Source organism: Eulemur rufifrons, chromosome 6, assembly GCF_041146395.1.
Source record: "Eulemur rufifrons isolate Redbay chromosome 6, OSU_ERuf_1, whole genome shotgun sequence".
NCBI lineage: Eukaryota > Metazoa > Chordata > Mammalia > Primates > Lemuridae > Eulemur > Eulemur rufifrons.
The window spans coordinates 60363745-60380180 of record NC_090988.1 but is presented as its reverse complement, the minus strand read 5'-3'; the positions used below and the strand labels follow the sequence as shown (position 1 = coordinate 60380180).

The 16436-nt window shown below is 42.8% G+C and overlaps 1 non-coding gene and 1 pseudogene across 1 annotated transcript; one reads left to right on the top strand and one right to left on the bottom strand.

Moving 5' to 3' along the window:
* Positions 1-10539: 10539 nt before the first annotated feature.
* Positions 10540-10674, top strand: LOC138385595 (small nucleolar RNA SNORA70). The gene has a single exon (XR_011233815.1). It is a non-coding gene; the product is annotated as a small nucleolar RNA SNORA70 (small nucleolar RNA).
* A 3954-nt stretch (positions 10675-14628) lies between these two features.
* Positions 14629-16404, bottom strand: LOC138384905 (chromobox protein homolog 1 pseudogene; annotated as a pseudogene).
* Positions 16405-16436: the final 32 nt, after the last annotated feature.

Here is a 16436-nt window from a genome sequence, read left to right as displayed (position 1 = left end):
CACATCGCCGCTCCTCCGGCGCCCCGGGCTTTGAAGCGGGGCAGACCGGGAGCGCCTTCGGGTCCCTGCGAGCCAGGACGAGCCGGGGACCGCGTGGCCCTCGTCCGCTGCCCCCAGAGGCCGCCTCTGTCCCCTTGTCCCTTTGGGGCGGGTCGCTGGGGCGTTGTGGGCGTGGCAGGTGGCAGTCACGTTCCCAGGTCGAGGTCTGAGCCGGGAATGGTGACGTGGGCCTCACGATCTTTCTGAACTGTGTGAGCCAATATGCTTAGGCCGGACACCGAAATCAGCGAGGGGACCGACACGCGAGTTCTCGAAACAAGGACACCAGCTGTGGTGGCAGCCTCTGGGCCTCAGTTTTTCCCCGGGGTGGCTGGTAGGGGAGGGTGCGTCCACAGCCACAGCAAGGTGAGCTCCTCTAGGCTGGCGGTCCCCTCTGCAGCCCACCCGAGACTTGTCTATGGTAAATAGAAACAACGGGGCAGTCGACCCTAGCACTAAACAAGTGCTCACCACACGACCTCGGTGTTTATTTTTGTTCGCCAGCACGTGTGCGTGCGTTGGCAAAACCGATTGGCCCGGCTGGCTGCAAACTTAAATGCAACTTGAGAAAAAAATTCCCCTAGTGCTCGATCAATCTGTGATTTAATCCGTCCTTTATTGCACACACAAGTTTCTCTGTTGTAAATAACCCCGCAATGAATATTTTTACCTCTCCGTGTTGTGTTTTATTCTTTAGGCTATGTCCGTGGAGTGGGAATTACCGGGTCAAAGGATATAAACTATTAAACTGCCCCCAGAAAAACAATTTACATTCTCACTAACAGTGGATTAGAGCACAGTGTGAATTGTGGACATCAGTGGGTATTTAATGTTTGTTAATGTGGTTTTGTTGTTTTGATTCATGTTATTGGACAGTTGTCATGGGTTTAATGGGTATTTACCTTTACTTCTATTGTCTGTTTTTCTTATTGTAGTACTTTATGTATATTAACACTTTGTCATGTATGTTCTAACATTTTCAAAGGCTAAATAATCAACTCAAGTTGAATTTTTAATGAAAACACATCTTAGTACTTAGCATATCAGGAGGGGAATTTCCTGAGATCACACAACTGAAGAAGACACAGTGAAGGGTTAATAGCTGAGTGCTAGGAACAAACATTTGCTAGCTGTATGAATGTGTCTTTTTTGTATGTTAATCCAAGCTTAATTACAAGCTTCCGGAGAATGAGAACTCTATACTTGTAAGAGAGGCAATCTCCAATCCACAGTAGCCAAAGCCCAGGTGTGGTTCTTAGAACCCTCCCTCCAGCACCTCCCCTGCAGCCACTCCTGGTGGTGACAATCTACCTCTTTGATATGGATAGTTGACATTTTCGCAACTTTATGTGAAGTGTAAATAAAAATAACTTTAGAAAACTATTTTTTATTGATTTGTAACTAAGTTGTCTGTAAAAATAGTGTGCTTTCTAGGTAAATGGGAACTTTAAAGCCCCTTAGACACCTCTCCCTAACTAGATTGTTGCTCCTGAACCCCTCCTATGTAAGAATTCTGTGTCCCTGTTGCTAACCATGCAATCTCATGTCCCTCCCCTCTTGGCTCTTTCACAACACCCTGCTTTATTGCCTTAACAGGCTTTTATCTATCTCCAAGTATGTTGTTGATTTATCTCTTTCCAGAAAAATGTGGTTCCTGAAGGTGGGGACCTTCTCTATCTTGTTTATTGCAGTATTCTGATGTGGCTTAGGTTCTCACTACTTTGTGAGTGATAAAAGACCCCTTACTTAAATATTTGTTGGTTATTTGCGTCCTAAATTGGCATATTTTCAGATAAATTTGCCTATTTAAGATTTTGCACAGAGATTACTACTCTATTCAATGCAAGTTGGTAGAAGGTTAGCAGGTATCACACTTTTATAGTATTTTTCTCCATGGTTTTCCCCCCCCAGTAATAAAAATTTAAATGTTACGGACCATAGTCTTCCACCTGTTCGTTCAATGCCCAGCCCAATTCCCTTTCCTGGAGGTAAACATTCTTAACAATGTTTGTTTTGTTGCTTGTCTACTCCTACCTTGCCACCTTGTGGTGTCCCTAAACTGGGAGGTCCTTAAAGTAGGTTGGGACAAAAGGGCCTGGGTTTCAGATGGGAAGGGAAAAGTTCTTGGTCCACAGGTCACAGGGTGCTGAGTTCTTGGTACCCAAGTCCTGACACAATGAGAGAGGTAAGTTGGAAACAAATATATAAAATGACTGGGGGAAAGAAGGAATTTTTTAAAAGTTAAAACCTAGTGCTGGCCTCAGCACAGTGTCTCACACCTATAATCCTAGCACTCTGGAAGACTGAGGCTGGAGGATCGCTTGAGGTCAGGAGTTGGAGACCCCTGTCTGTACTAAAAATAGAAAAAATTAGCCAGGTGTGGTGGCACACGACTGTAGTCCCAGCTACTCCGGAGGCTGAGGAAGGAGGATCTCTTGAGCCCAGGAGTTTGAGGTTGCTGTGAGCTAGGCTGACACCACGGCACTCTAGCCTAGGCAACAGAGTGGGACTCAAAAATAAATAAATAACCTAGTGCTTTCCTTGACTTTTCTCCATTCCTTGCTCCAGAAATCCGTGCTCCAGACTTTCTACCACACCCAGCATGAACTAAATAACATTCTTACTTTGTTTACTTGTCTGGCTTCCCTCCCGCCCAGGACTGGGACCACATTTTATTTGTCTTTATAGCTCCAGAAATCAGCATTTTGCCTTGGCCCCTGAGAAAGTGCTTAATAAATGTTTCTGGAATAATTGAATAAAAATCTAGTGATCTTTAAAACAAAAGTGCTGAAATGAAAACGAGTGAGAAACTCTTGGCCTGCCTCCTCCAGCTGAGAATGTGACACAATGTTATGGTTTAACTGCAGCAACATCCTAACTGAAATTTTAAGTGACTTCTGATTTTTAAAATTTCATGCTGCTCTGAATACAGTACACACTGTACTGGAAAGATGGGTTACACCCACCTACCCCAGAGCATATCTAATCCAAATTTCCAGTTCCTTTCCCCACCCAGTGTTGTTTCTAACTATAATGTTGCTAGGCAACTTTTGCAGAATCCACATGTTTGTGGTAATGTAATAACTGAGTAAAAATCTTGCCTCTAGCTCTTAGAAGTATACCAACCTGTTTATCCTCTTTAGACTCATGACTTAGCATGTAAAGGGCTTTAATACCACTTTTGGCAGCCCATTCACCTTCCTTAGCAACAAAATAAGCAAGATTCTTGCCCTGAAGATTTATAATTGAGATTCTTAAATCACCCTCTGAAATACCTTTAATATATACAGCACATGAATATGTGTGCATATTCCTATAAACATGAGTCTTGCACTTTTGGATGAAATCCTTCATAACTAGGAACTCAGTGATGTAAAGTCTATAAGAATGTTTCATAAGACCAGTCAGGCTTTACCCAAAGCTGAATCTTTTCGAGTTTATGCTTTTGATTCTGGAGAAATAACCAGTTTCTCTAAACAGCCTACTCTGATAGATTCCTAACTTTTAAAAAAGACACATTTATCAGGCCAGGCGCGGTGGCTCACACCTGTAATCCTAGCACTATGGGAGGCCGTGGTGGCTGGATCGCTCAAGGTCAGGAGTTCAAGACCAGCCTAAGCAACAGTGAGACCTTGTCTCTACTAAAAATAGAAAGAAATTATCTGGCCAACTAAAAATATATATAGAAAAAATTAGCTGGGCATGGTGGCACATGCCTGTAGTCCCAGCTACTCGGGAGGCTGAGGCAGTGGGATCCCTTAAGCCCAGGAGTTTGAGATTGCTGTGGGCTAGGCTGACGCCACGGCACTCACTCTAGCCCAGGCAACAAAGCGAGATTCTGTCTCAAAAAAAAAAAAAAAAAAAAAAGACACATTGATCAAATGTCAGGTTTTCACTTAAATACTAGACTAAAAAAAAGTTCAGCTCTTTTTCTTCATCTTTCTTGTTATCTTTACCTTTCCTCTTGTTTTCTCAGCAAATCTCAACTTCAACTCAGCTCTGTTACCAACTGCCTGCTGGCCTCAGGAATCCAGATCTCAGGCTAGAATGTAGTAGCTCCTAGACTGCTTCTGTTTGACTTCCCAGGTATAGATTAGATTTCTCTACTTTGTCACGTGCCTTAATACCCTGTGATGGATGTGTTATTTGATCATTTCACCAGCTCACCCTGAGAGTACAATATTATCAAATTTAGTTCCTCTGCAGTTGTTCAATTGATTAAATGTGAGACTAGCATTGTCCCTTGAAAATCGTGGTCAGTGTTCTAAGTGTGCTTTTTAATTATAACAATGTTGTTTGAGAATAATTCACCCTTGTTAATGGCTTTATAGCCAGTAATTACAACATGTGATTCCTGGGACCCTTGAGTCAACCAGCCAGGATGATCAAATCAGAACAGGGTATCAATGTAATAAGAATTTGAGAAGCATAATTCAGGAAAATTGACTAGTGGAGAGCTTGTATTTTAATGAAATAAACATTATTTCTTGTCATGACTGATTAATCTTTAAGGACTACTAACATACAATTTCCATGTATCCTTTTAATGTTTACTTAAGGTACATCAAGGGCAAATTGTTATATCCTTTAGATATGAATGTATCACTTACATGGATTCTATACAAAAGTTTAAAGGATTAAAGATTCTCATTAAGTTTTTGCTTGGGGTCTTCAGCTAGGAGAGACCATGCTAGGATACTTAAAAATGGTCTGTGCATATACAAACCGTTGTCTACAACCAGCCTTGTTAGTGAAAAGAGCCCTCCTGCCTGTTCCCAGTTACCTCAGCAGCTCTCAGCCTTACATAGGCCCCCTAATTTTAGAGAACTTGATAGTCCACTGCAGTCAGTCAGGCAATGATACTAACTGCAGGACTTTTCCCGAGAGAAAATACTGACCACTGACCACCTCATTCCTAGATAAGTAAGAGAGTTCTCAGCCAACATATTTTAAAACTATAGCTTTCTGAAGCAGTTAGCCAAAACGTCATGCTTCCTATTTGCTGTTTTATAACTTCTTTGTATTGGAATGGAACTGAGTAGCCCCTTTTTCTCCAGTATTCTTTTTTTTTTTTTCCTTGATAGAGGCACAAAGGGCTGCTTTTCTCTATATTTTTAATGAGTTTAATAACTGAAAAGGTCACTTCACAGAAATGTCATAAACAGCAGGAATCATGAGTGCCCAAGAGAATGCAGGCACACATTAAATATTTGTGTAATTAATTAATTGCCTCTACTTCTGGATTAGTGACATACCCAGGAAATGACCTGGATGGCCATGGGGACTGTCAGTTGTTTGCTGGCCACATTGTGATTATTTAAAGCAGCTTTGTTCAGATTACTGCAGCACAAAAGATGTGATGACTCTTTCCCAGTGAGTCAAGGGGCCCTATCTCATTAGGGGAGGGAAAGGAGGTAAGACAGACATCCCATGCTGGTCTTTTGTTAGCAACAGGAGTGTGTTTGGATACTGCTATGTTTTGATGACTCAGTGGTGAGTCAACTTTAAAGTTCTGTAAAAGGCCTTGTTTAGCAGACAGGACTAAAAGATGAGCTCATCCAGTGGCTAGTTGGGTAGAGAGCACCCAGTTGTGTGTGACATGATCTGCTGACTGGGAGTGTAAACGTGTACACAGACAAAATGATACTGGTGTGGATGAACTGTTCCTTAAATGCAGAAATCAACTCTACTTGGCAGTAATCTATTGAGTGTCCACTGTGTTCAAGCACTATCCTTATCCTGCCAACTACATGTTACCTTATTGCGGATCAGAATGTGAGAAATGTCCTAAGTGCTACAAAGAGCTAGGGTGCTTTTTTGGGAACTGGGAGAGGGAAGAACGTATCAGTGCCAGCTATATGATAGGCATTGAGTCAGGTGCTTTACGTACTTATTTAATCTTTGTAAGAATTCTCTGTGGCCGGACTCGGTGATTCATGCCTGTAATCCTAGCACTCTTGAGGGTGAGGCGGGAGGATCGCTCGAGGTCAGGAGTTCGAGACCAGCCTGAGCAAGAGCGAGACCTCGTCTCTACTAAAAAAAAAAAAGAAAGAAATTATCTGGACAACTAAAAATATATAGAAAATATTAGCCGGGCATGGTGGTACATGCCTGTAGTCCCAGCTACTCAGGAGGCTGAGGCAGGAGGATCACTTGACCCCAGGAGTTTGAGGTTGCTGTGAGCTAGGCTGACACCACGGCACTCACTCTAGCCTGGGCAAGCCTGGGCAACAGAGTGAGACTCTGTCTCAAAAAAAAAAAAGAAAGAAAGAAAGAAAAAGAAAAGAACTCTCTGAGAGAGATATTTTCATTCACATTTTACAGATGAAGAAAATGAAACCCAGAGAGGTTAGAAAATGCCTGCATCACACAATCACAGAGCTCGTATTACTGTGACTATATTTCTGAGACTGTATTACTACTATCTTAAAGCCTGGTTCTTCCTACTCCATCAAGAAAGGTTAAGGTGAAGGGTGAAAATTAATTAACTTGATGAAGACAGGGTCGCTGGACCCAGTTGGTGGGCCAGGCTAGTTAGGCAGGGTGATGTCTAGAGCCGGCCTTCCAGATAGCAGGGCACACAACTTGATGGTGTGAATGTGGGAAATGGGATCCAGAGAGAGTCAGACTTGCACCTTTACTTTTTTGTTTCATCGTAAGACACAAATGTATTTTAAACTCAAGAGGAAAGATTATAAAGATTGATTTTATCACAAAACAGGATAAGGGATTAAGAAGTATTAATAGTAAAAGGTTGGCCAGGCACGGTGGTTCACACCTATAATCCTAGCACTCTGGGAGGCCGAGGCGGGCCGATCGTTTGAGCTCAGGAGTTCGAGACCAGCCTGAGCAAGAGCGAGACCCTGTCTCTACTAAAAATAGAAAGAAAATTAGCTGGACAACTAAAAAATACATAGAAAAAATTAGCCGGGCATGGCAGCGCATGCCTGTAGTCCCAGCTACTCGGGAGGCTGAGGCAGTAGGATCACTTGAGCCCAGGAGTTTGAGGTTGCTATGAGCTAAGCTGATGCCACGGCACTCTAGTCCAGGTAACAGAGTGAGACTCTGTCTCAAAAAAAAAAAAAAAAAGTACATATAAAATACAGAAAGAATATTCTGTGCTCTTATATTGTTTCTAACAACCATTTGATTATTTTGGATTTCTGGGTAGATAATCATATAATAATAATTCTAATTTTTAGTATTTTCACTCTCTTTTTTGAATCAGAATCTCACTCTGTTGCCTGGGCTAGACAGCCATGGTGTCAGCCTAGCTCACAACAATCCCAAACTCCTGTGCACAATATTTATCAATTAAGTCCACCGTCTTCTATGGGTGTGGTTCCCAAAACAATTACAATAGTAACATGAAAGATCACTGATCACAGATCACCACAACAGATATAATAATAATGAAATAATTTGAAATATTTCAAGAATTACTAAAATGTGACACGGAAACACAAAATGAGCACATGCTGTTGGAAAAATGATGCTGATAGACTTGCTAGATGCAGGGTTGTCCCAAACCTTCAGTTTGTAAAAAAAAAAAAAAAGTATCTGTGAAGCACAATGAAATGGGTATGCCTGTATGTTTTTTCAGGTGTTTTGCATCTACATTTATAAATGAGATGGGTCCATAGTTTTTCTGTTGTACAGTGTAAAATTTTGGCTTCATGAAACACTGGGATATTTACTTCTTTCTCTATCATTTGGAATAAGTTTAATAGTATGAAAATGATTAAATCTCTGAAAGTTTGAAAGAAGTTGCTCATTTATCTAGCTTCAGATTTTTTTTTTTTAATTTTTTTTTTTCCTTTATTTTTCTGCTTCACAGCTGCAGGAATAGCTTCAGCTTTTTTTTTTTTTTTTTTTTTTTTTTTTTTAGTATAGCTTTGGACAGTTTTCATCCAAAGTTTTTTTTTTTTTTTTTTGAGACAGAGTCTCACTCTGTTGCCCAGGCTAGAGTGAGTGCCGTGGCGTCAGCCTAGCTCACAGCAACCTCAAACTCCTGAGCTCAAGCGATCCCCTGTCTCAGCCTCCCGAGTAGCTGGGACTACAGGCATGCGCCACCATGCCCGGCTAATTTTTTCTATATATATTTTTAGCTGTCCATATAATTTCTTTCTATTTTTAGTAGAGGTGGGGTCTCGCTCTTGCTCAGGCTGGTCTCGAACTCCTGAGCTCAAAGGATCCGCCCACCTCGGCCTCCCAGAGTGCTAGGATTACAGGCGTGAGCCACCGCGCCCGGCCAATCCAAAGTATTTATGTTTAGGTTTTTTTACTTTTTTTGAGTCCCTATTGGTAATTTACATTTCCTTGAACATTATCTATTTCATTTGGATTTTAAATTGTATTAGCGTAGGGTTGAGCAAAGTATTCCCTTGTAATTCTCATCATTTCCTCTGTATGGGTGGTTATAAATCCTTTCTCATTCCTGATTTGTATATTTATGTTCTTTATTTCTTTTTATTTGTTTTGTTAGCTAGTGTTTTATCAGTTTTGTTGCTTGCTTCTTCCCACCCAAAAAAAGCCAGATCTTAGATTTATTCAATTATTTCTTTTTCTGATTTTGAAATAATTCATTTTCCTTTTATCCTTAATTTCTTCCTTTTGCTTTCTTTAGATTTTGCTTTGTTGTGACTGTTTTCTTTCCCCTTTTAATTTCTTGCATTTCTGCTTTGTTAATGAACTTTTTTTTCTCACTCAGTAATAAAAGTATTTAAGGCTGTGCATTTTCTTATGAATACTACTTTGGCTACATTCCATAAGTAGCATTTCATTATTTTTTAAGTAGTCTATAATTCAGTTTTTTAAACTTTGTATGGAAGTATAATACACATAGAGAAAAGCAAACATATCAAAACAGGTACAGTTTGGTATAAATTCCATATACAGATTAAGAAACAGAACATTAGTAACACCCAGTGCTGACTATATAATTTGCAGGGCTCAGTGCAAAATGAAAATGCTCAGCCATTTGTTCAGATTTTCTTAAGAACTTTAGCATGGTGACAGCAGAGCATTAACCAGGAGGTGAGTCTGAGTGCAGGGCTAGTGTACGTGCCCATGAAGCTGGCCCTGCCAACTTTCCCTTGGGCTTTCCTCTAATCCCTAACTCCGCCTCCCTACCTAGGGTAACCACCACCTAACTTCAAATAGCATAGAATTATTAGCCTGTACTCTTCTGTGTCTAGTTTTCTTTGCTCAGCATTATATTTGTGAGGATTATTCATACTTTTTTTTTTTTTTGAGACAGGGTCTTGCTCTGTTGCCCAGTCTAGAGTGTAATGGCCTGATCACAGCTCACTACAACCTCAAACTCCCAGGCTCAAGCAATCCTCCTGCCTCAGCCTCCTGAGTTCCTGGGACTACAGGCACACACCACCATGCCCGGCTAATTTTTCTATTTTTATTAGTGATGAAGTCTCACTCTGCTCAGGCTGGTCTCTAACTCCTGGCCTCAAGCAATCTGCTTCTTCCTCCCAAAGTGCTAGTATTACAGGGTGGGCCACCATGCCTGACCTCATTCATACTTTTACACGTAGTTGAAGATCATACATTCTTATTGCTATATAGGTTAATAGTCTGTAATTCAGTTTTGGTTTGTCACTGATTAAAGAGTTGTTTAGGAGAACTTTAAAATTTTTCCAAGTGGTTGAATTCATTAGGCCGAGGACTAACTTCCTAGTTTCAGGGGTGGAGCTAGAAGCAGACCCATTTTCTCTGAATGAGTGGGTCCTTACTCATGAAATATATAGTATGGGTAAGAAACGCCAAGCTTTATTCTCTCCTCATGTTCTTCTGACACTCAATGAAAAAGAAAGAGGAAGAAATTCACCAGTGAGGGTAGTTAAGGGTAACAGGTTTTTTTTAAAAAAAACGTCTCCAGGCAAAGTGTAATAGCACACACTGACTGTAGAGCTAGGGGCTGAAGTTGTTTTGTCAGCCCACGAGTTCCTGAGGAAACTAGGAAGACACTGGGTCCTTCTTTTTCAGGTCAGGGGAGGCACAGCATTCCTGTCATGGGTCTGAACAGGGGCAAAGTCCTTGTGCATGTCCGTTACCTCAGGCTGTCCTGGAGAAGTGACCAGTGTGTCCTTTCTCTTTGCAGGGGCAGCCAAGTGGAGCCCTGACATCGAGAGTAGCTGGATATTCAGGGGATGAGGCGCCCAGACAAGTAGTCCTCCTGTCCTTAAAGAATATATTGCTAAAAACCAATCGTACTTTTACATTTGAAAGCTAACGCTGGAGCCTAAATTCAAACTACTTTATTATAATCAACTTGCATCAGAAAAATGCAACTAAGCCTTCTTTTTTTTTTTTTTTTAAGACTCTGGTCTCACTCTGTCGCCCAGGCTGGAGTACAGTGGCATAATCATGGCTAAGTGAAGCCTCGAACTCCTGGGCTCAGGAGATCCTCCTGTCTCAGCCTCCCAAGTAGCTAAGACTGCAGGAGCATGCCACCATAGCTAGCTAATTAAAAAAAATTTTTTTGGCCTGGAGCCAATTAAGCTGACCTGGCTCCTTTCCTCATGGGTGCCCGGTGTGCGATGGCTGCAAACAGCAGCCTCCTTGGTAGTGTATGCAGCTTGTTGCCTGTATGGGTTGCTCTAAGGGACCTTGGAGACAGACAGTCCCTTCTAGTATATATTCACGTGTCAGACCTTGTGCTGTCTCCATTCTAGGCTCCAGACAGGTATTCGAGGTGCCTTTGGAAAGCCCCAGGGCACTGTGGCCGGGATTCACATTGGCCGAGTCATGGTGTCCATCCACACCAAACTGCAGAACAAAGAGCATATGATTGAGGCCTTACACAGGGCCAAGTTCAAGTTCCCTGGCCACCAGAAGATCCACATCTCAAAGAAGTGAGGCTTTACCAAGTTTAATGCGGATGAATTTGAAGACATGGTGGCTGAGAATTGGCTCATCTCAGATGGCTGTGGGGTCAAGTACATTCCCAATTGTGGCCTCTTGGATATGTGGCAGGCCCTGCACTCATGAGGGCTTCCACTGTGCTCCCCCTCATTCGCACCCACGAATAAATCCTACTTCTTGCCCAAAAAAGAAATTTTTTTTGTAGGGATGAGGGTCTCACTATGTTGCCCAGGCTGGTCTCAAACTCCTAGCCTCAAGCAATCCTCTTGCCTTGGCCTCCCAAAGTGCTAGGATTACAGGTGTGAGCCACTGTGCCCAGCCCAGCCTTATATTTAAGACCTAAAGCTCAGCCGGGCGCGGTGGCTCACGCCTGTAATCCTAGCACTCTGGGAGGCCGAGGCGGGTGGATCGCTCGAGGTCAGGAGTTCGAGGCCAGCCTCAGCAAGAGCGCGACCTCGTCTCTACTAAAAATAGAAAGACATTATACGGACAACTAAAAATCTATATAGAAAAAATTAGCCGGGCATAGTGGCGCATGCCTGTAGTCCCAGCTACTCGGGAGGCTGAGGCAGTAGGGTCGCTTAAGCCGAGGAGTCTGAGGTTGCTGTGAGCTAAGCTGACGCCACTGCACTCACTCTAGTCTGGGCAACAAAGTGAGACTCTGTCTCAACAAAAAAAAAAAAAAAAAAAAAAAGACCTACAGCTCAAATTTGATGTCCAAAGATAGAAATATTTTTACAAAGTATTATTTGCTTGAGGTGGAAGGCTTGTCATTGACATTCTTTCTTTAAAACAAATTAATAGTTTTATTTATTTAAAAATAGATAATAAAAAACTCATAATACAAAATTCAAAAGACATAAAAATGTATACAGTGAAAAGTAAATCTCCCTCTTACCCCTAGCTTCCAACCTATTCCCCAGAGGCATCCAACATTCCGGATTTCTTGTATATCCTTTCAGAAATAACATGCAAATATATGTAATCTTATAAATGTTTTTTATAAACAATTATAGCATATTATATACACTGTTCTGTTCTCTTTTTCACTTAATATTTATTGGAGATTGGTTCATATTAATGCATATAGAACTGCTTCATTCTTTTTAAAGCCTGTATAGCACTCCATTGTCTGTATGAATCATACTTCTTTTTTTTTTTGTGTGTGTTTTTTTTTTTTTTTTTTTTTTTTTTTTTTTTTTGTTGAGACAGAGTCTCACTTTGTTGCCCAGGCTAGAGTGAGTGCCGTGGCGTCAGCTTAGCTCACAGCAACCTCAGACTCCTCGGCTTAAGCGATCCTACTGCCTCAGCCTCCCGAGTAGCTGGGACTACAGGCATGCGCCACTATGCCCGGCTAATTTTTTCTATATAGATTTTTAGGTGTCCATATAATGTCTTTCTATTTTTAGTAGAGACGGGGTCTCGCTCAGGCTGGTCTCGAACTCCTGACCTTGAGCAATCCACCCGCCTCGGCCTCCCAGAGTGCTAGGATTACAGGCGTGAGCCACCGCGCCCGGCCTGAATCATACTTCTTAAAAAAGATTTCTATTTCTTTTTTTTTTAACAGCTTTATTGAGGTCAATTTATATACCATAAAATTCACCTGTGGAGTAGGGCATGATGACTTCCTTCAACGTTAGAGAAAAGACTGTCCTGGTCAAGGCACAGCTGGCTCATTTGTTCCAGAAGGAAGTGGCAAAGCAACTGATGTGACTGTAGGTTGCTCCCTGAACCTCCATCGCTCCTGCTGCTGGTGGTTGACCCCAGGGCCCACTAGTATGCTTTTCATTCGTTAACCAGTTCCTTTATTATTTTTTTAAAAATAAATCTATAGTTTATTAAGACAAAAATTCAATGACAGTGTGGCATGAAGTTTGCATTTAAACAAAGTTTTCACAGAAATCTAACACATGCCTAAAAAGATTTTATAGTGTAGCTCTCGTTGCAAGTCTAGGTAATGTCAAAAACTGATGGATCTTGTGATTCAAGACAGAGTATTTTGGGTATCATTTAATTCTTAGGACTTTTTTTTTAGAGATGGGGATTTCACTCCTGCTGAGGCTGAGCTCGAACTGCTGACCTCAAGCAACCCTCCCGCCTTGGCCTCCCAGAGTGCTGAGATTACAGGCAGGAGCCACCGTGCCGGGCCTAGGACTTTTTAAAAAACGTTTTTTGTTTGTAGTGTTTTACAGTGAACGAACCATTGCCCCAATATGAAAGTTTAATCTTCTCCTGAGATCAGGGCTTTTGAAATCATTCAACTCTTGAATTGATTCAATGGAACTTGTCAGTGACTGAACCCTGCCACCAATGGTTTTAGAGTTCAAAGTTCAAAAACAAAACGAAACAGGCCGGGCGCGGTGGCTCACGCCTGTAATCCTAGCACTCTGGGAGGCCGAGGCGGGTGGATTGCTCAAGGTCAGGAGTTCGAGACCAGCCTGACCAACAGCGAGACCCCGTCTCTACTAAAAATAGAAAGACATTATATGGACACCTAAAAATCTATATAGAAAAAAAATTAGCCGGGCATAGTGGCGCATGCCTGTAGTCCCAGCTACTCGGGAGGCTGAGGCAGTAGGATCGCTTAAGCCGAGGAGTCTGAGGTTGCTGTGAGCTAAGCTGACGCCACGGCACTCACTCTAGCCTGGGCAACAAAGTGAGACTCTGTCTCAACAAAAAGAAAAAAAAAAAAAAAAAAAAAAAAAACGAAACAAAAATAGGGAGGCTCCAAGAGTTCTCTTCCCTAAGAGCATGGGCCGTTCTCTTCCTTCCTCTCCCATCTCCTGTACCACACTCTTCCCCAACCCCTCAGCCAGTGGCTTGCATGAACAAGATGATATTAATATTTATAACTTCATAACTGGAAAAGAAAGGGTTGTCTTGTTTAATTTCAGGAATGAACACCTCTAAGACAGAATGATCTGCCAATGTAGACTCTCCAATAAAAGGCTTTCCCCCCTCAGTCAGTTTCCATCTCCAAAATGGCAGGTTTGGTGACTTATGAGCTGGCTTAGTACTTTGTGGGGAACAGCATTAAGCTCAGGCAGCGAACACCTTGGCTTATAGGTTTTAGGCATTCACAGCTTTTAAACAGTCTCTCACAGTCCTCATTTATGGTGCCAATGACATTTTTTGAAAAGGTAAAATATTATGGACATAGAAGCAAGTCATTAGTCGTCTGTTCTTTCCATTATTTCACCATTTCCTCAATTGGGCCCCAAATTTTTAACCAAAACAATCCTACTCATCTCTCTTCTTTCCCATCCCATCCATCCCACCCATAAATAATACACCAGTAATAGCCAAAAACTACACACATGCTATGCTATTAAAATGCAGGGTTAACACTACTGAGAAAAAGGCTGTGGGTGGTGAAGATGCTTTCTGAAGATGTACAGTATCTTTTTGCTCTCCCACACACCCAATTCTGCAAGTTTTGTCCTTCATAGAAGGCCCTTGCTTTTCTCAACAAAGTGCAGAATGGGTTGCCTTGAAACACTCATCTCCCTTCCCCTGCACCGGGCGGGTGTGCCAACCATACAACTTGAAAGGCTTTACAGCACTTTGAGCTGCTGCAGGGCACAGAAACTATACTGGCTCTTCAAAGGACATCTTCTCAAGCCACCTCTCTGGTGTTAAGACAAGTAAAACTCCTTCTCTCCCCTCTTGAAACCCACCGTCAGATGTGACAGGGACTGGTACTCGGGAGAGTTAATTCTTGTCATTGCTTTTGTCATCATCCTCCAAGGGGTGGCAGTGCTATGTCAGCCTTTCCTCATAGAAGGCTATGACAACTTGTGGGCACTTGACATTGGCTTGCTTGGCAGGGACCAGGTCAGCCTCATCAGAGTTTGTCCATTTCATCGAGAGCACGAGCTCCCCACCGGAGTCCATAGCTCCAATAATCCGCTCCGGCTCCCAGCCCGGAGCAAAGCCTCCTGGCTTTTCTGACTCTTTTTTCTTCCGTGGTTTGTTCTCTTCGCCCTTATCTTCAGAATCAGGATCAGCTTTGCGCTTGCCTCCCTGTGATTCATCTGTCTCATGTGCTGTTTTCTGTGACTGCAGAAACTCAGCAATGAGGACGGGAAATGCAAGTTCGCCTCTGGCTCCCAGGTGTTGTTCTTATCCAAGAAACCCTTCCCCTGTAGCCACTCCACTTTGCCTTTTACCACTCCACAGTCGAGAACGTTTTCCATCACATACCCCTCTTCCTCCTCTTCTACCACCTCCTCCACTTTCTTCTTGTTTTGTTTTTCCCCATAGTGCCTGCCAGCTCTCTGGTATAAAAATTGATGCTGCTCAGAGCAGCACCCCAAAACCTAAGAGGAATCGGTGCTGTGCTACTGGGGCATAGTGTCGGGCCAGCGGGGGAAGTGTTGCCCAGGGCCGCCACAAGCGGGGTGGCTGCAGTGGAGGCCCTCTCTGAAGCGACCCAGCCAATGACCCTACCCCCAGTTCCTTTATTTTTGGCTTTGAAATGCCCACAAGTTTCCACCAATAGTGGAGCCCACCTTTGCAAAAAAAAAAATGGTCCATTTTTCTGTCGCTCCTACTTTTCCGGTTAAAAGGACATGAAGGGGCCAGGCGCAGTGACTCATGCCTGTAAATCTTAGCACTCTGGGAGGAGGAGGGGGCAGGAGGATCACTTGGGGCCAGGAGTTCAAGACCAGCCGAAGCAAGAGCGAGACGCCATCTCTACAAAAAATAGAAAAATTAGCTGGGCTTGGCACCTGTAGTCCCAGCTACTTGGGAGGCTGAGGCAGGAGAATCACCTGAGCCCAGGAGCTTGAGGTTGCAGTGAGCTATGGTGATGCCACTGCATTCTAGCCCAGGCACAGAGCAAGACCCTTTCTCAAAACAAACAAAAAGGACATGAAGCCATTTCAGGGTGTTGGAAAAGCCCTAAGGAAGTGGGCAAACCTGCCTGATCAGTTTTATCTGAGTCAAATATCTGGTGAGTGTAGTAGCTGCTCCCAAATGGGACCTACTTTTCTCTCCCATGGCCCTCAACAGCACAAAAGCCTTGTCACTGGCTTGGAGTAAAGGTTTCCTATGTAAAAAGATAAGCCAGACCCCTTGCCCAGGGCAGCAGAGATTATACCTCTTTGCTTTTCCCTTAGACATTGCAGAATTTGTTTGGAGGGTATTGGGCCTGAGGCTGCAATCTAGAGTACAGCTATTTTGCACAACCTTTCTTAGGCTTGGGGGCTTTGGGGGCAGATTAGTGAAGGTGCTTAGGCTTATGGAGAGCTTTTGGATGCTGTGTTCTGTGCATCCCAGGGAAACCCTTGCAGAGGTGAGGCAAACTAGGAAGAAATTTGGGACTGACATCAGAGCTGGAATCTTATTTTCTTTCACCTGAATGCAGATAAGTGAGCAGAAAAACCTTTTGCCAGATGATTTTCATTTTAACTATTCATGCAATTATCCTGAATTGTGAGCATTCCTCACTCTCAGCATGACTTTCTGTCCTTCAATTTTAGCCATGCTCTGGAAACAAAATGAAACTACTGCATGGA